The 2,511-nt window shown below is 43.6% G+C and overlaps 1 pseudogene; it reads right to left on the bottom strand.

The window, feature by feature from the left end:
• Positions 1-416: 416 nt before the first annotated feature.
• Positions 417-1,709, bottom strand: LOC128586527 (ethanolaminephosphotransferase 1-like; annotated as a pseudogene).
• Positions 1,710-2,511: the final 802 nt, after the last annotated feature.

Here is a 2,511-nt window from a genome sequence, read left to right as displayed (position 1 = left end):
TGAAGGTGACTTATTTTTTATCTTTTCCCTATGTTAGATTTGGGCTATTGGTACTCCTACTAGTTCAAAGTAACAAATATGAAAACACGTTGTAGTTTTCTGAGTAATCAATTTGGAGGTTTTAAAAATTAAAGTAAAGCATCTTTAACTTTGCAGGAACTCATGAAGCTAAAATCCCTAGGAATATTTTGCTAGTCTAACGTCATTATGCTTAACCACAGTGTCACATGGTTCTATAAAAACATAAAATAAGCTTGCAGTTAGTGGGGCTAAAATCCACAAGTCCAGATCACATGTGTCTTTCCAGCTGTCCAGATGTACTGAGATCCCACGTCTGTGAAGCAGATCAGTTTAGTCCAGTGGTGACGGATGAAATATTTATAAGCATCTGTATTTACAGTATTTCTTTCTGTAGATTACAGGCCATTATTCTTTTCTTCCATTCATAGTCAATCTGAGTTTGGTTTCTTCAAAGAGAAGGGATAAATCTGAAAATAGTCGCTTAGCTGGTTTACCACTCGTACTCCATACGGATATGGGCCACAGTGAAAGCAGCTGCTAATGTACACAGGAGGTCATTCTCAATGGATGAGGCTATTCCTAAGTCTACTGCAAGACAACCAAGAAAAGAGGAACCAGCAACCAATACAAAGTTAAGCACCAGCTACCGCTCATTTGGCAATCAGCTGACATGTGATGTTGGCAAATTCTGTTGCAACCATAAAGTAAAATACTCCAGGATATAACTCTGAAATATCTGAAGGTGACCAGAGGATCCATATTGTAGACCAAATGAATAGCAAACATGGGGAAAAGAAGGGAACCACAACTGCACAGACTGAATTATGTTTGAAGGTATTATTTTCATAACTTCTGAAAAAGTTTAATGAACTCATTGGAAGAGTCAGTCACACATAATCCACAACCAATAATCATTGTGGTAAATAAATCTCTGTATAAGACATTGAACAGAAAAGGTTCATACAGGCCCCCAACTCCCACAACTGCAGTCACCATGTAGGCAGAAGAAATAGTTACCTGGCTAATGTCTCTTCCCATGGCAGGAAGAGAATCCATGTTATACTTTTCCCAGTGGGACAGGATGAAAGAAAACGAAACTATCCATAGCAAGAGAGAAAGAACAAAAATCCTGGCACCAGGTGATCCTCGTCCAGATGGAGTACACAGTTATTACAACAAAGTAAACATGTGACCCACTATCCAGGCATGGTCAAAACCTCCCCCCTAAGGGAATGCTGGATGAACTGGTTCTAAGAGCTTGCTTTCCATCCACACCATCCAGAGCGTAGACTGTAAAGTTGAGGATGCCCACTACAGTCCAAACCCAAGCAGGTGCATGCTGTGACCTGGTACCGAAGCATGAAAGTCAGGATCAGAGCGTGCCATAAGTAGAAAACTGAATATAACCAGTAGAAAGCCAGAAATCTTTATCCCATTGGGAGCCGGCCAAGCAGGAAGTACCTTTATTATAGTGCTCCAAAGTGGATGCATGATATTCAGACAAAGTGGACTGGTGTCCATGGCACTGTAGTTAGCTAATTCCTTGTGGTTCACAGAAAACACTGTCAGGCCCCCACCTCTTGGCGCTCCATTCCTCTCTTCTTGCATAAAGCCTTTTCTCCCCTCTTTGCCTTACACTTACCAAAGCCGCCTAGCCGCTCCAGGCTCAGGTCACGGTAACCAGCCATGACAACTGGAAAACCGAGTGGCCACCCCTAGTGGCTCTCTGCAATGTGCACCACATGGAATGGACAAGACTGGGGAGGACTGGGCTAGCAAAGAAAGTGCTTCTTCCTGGGGGTTGTGGGGAAAGAGCATGTGGGGAAAAGCACGTGGCAATCCTTACGCATGCAGCCCTCAGAAGTCATTATTCTAACTCTCCACACCTGTTGTGTATCACCTTTATTGCTATTGGGGAGGGGGCTCGGGGCTCTCCTGTACCTCTGGTTAGCCCACCTCTTGCGAGCTACCACTCCAATCCCTGTCACTCCTGGTTCTTTGGTGTGGTGCCGGGAGGTGTAGTGTCCCCAGCACGGCATGTTATCCCACTTAATTCTTACAACAGGTGTTAGTGACACAGAGGCCACGTGGTCTGATACCAGAGCACAGCCCTGATGGCCACTATGCTGCTGCACTTCCTCATCAGGTACCAGCCCCAACAATGCTGTGGGTTCCCTCCCAGAGGCTTGATCGAAGGGAGGGGACGAAGAAAATGGAAATACAAGAGACCCAGAGGAAGGATAAGAGTTTAGCTGGGTCAGGAGGCTGCATGCCTTTCTTTTTCGTGAGGCTGAACACACATGCAGCACCCTGCCCCAGGCTAGCTCCGTTTTTAATTCATAACCATTGTTTTAATCATAAACGTCATGAGGGAAAGGCAAACAATTCTGATATGATTCTTCCTATGCTTGTGTTTTTCTAACTAAACTATTATTATTATTATTATTATTATTATTATTATTATTATTATTATTTTGCAGTTTTTGGCCG

This window comes from Nycticebus coucang, chromosome 5 (assembly GCF_027406575.1).
Source record: "Nycticebus coucang isolate mNycCou1 chromosome 5, mNycCou1.pri, whole genome shotgun sequence".
NCBI lineage: Eukaryota > Metazoa > Chordata > Mammalia > Primates > Lorisidae > Nycticebus > Nycticebus coucang.
The sequence above is the reverse complement of the archived record's forward strand: the minus strand, read 5'-3'. Positions and strand labels throughout refer to the sequence as shown.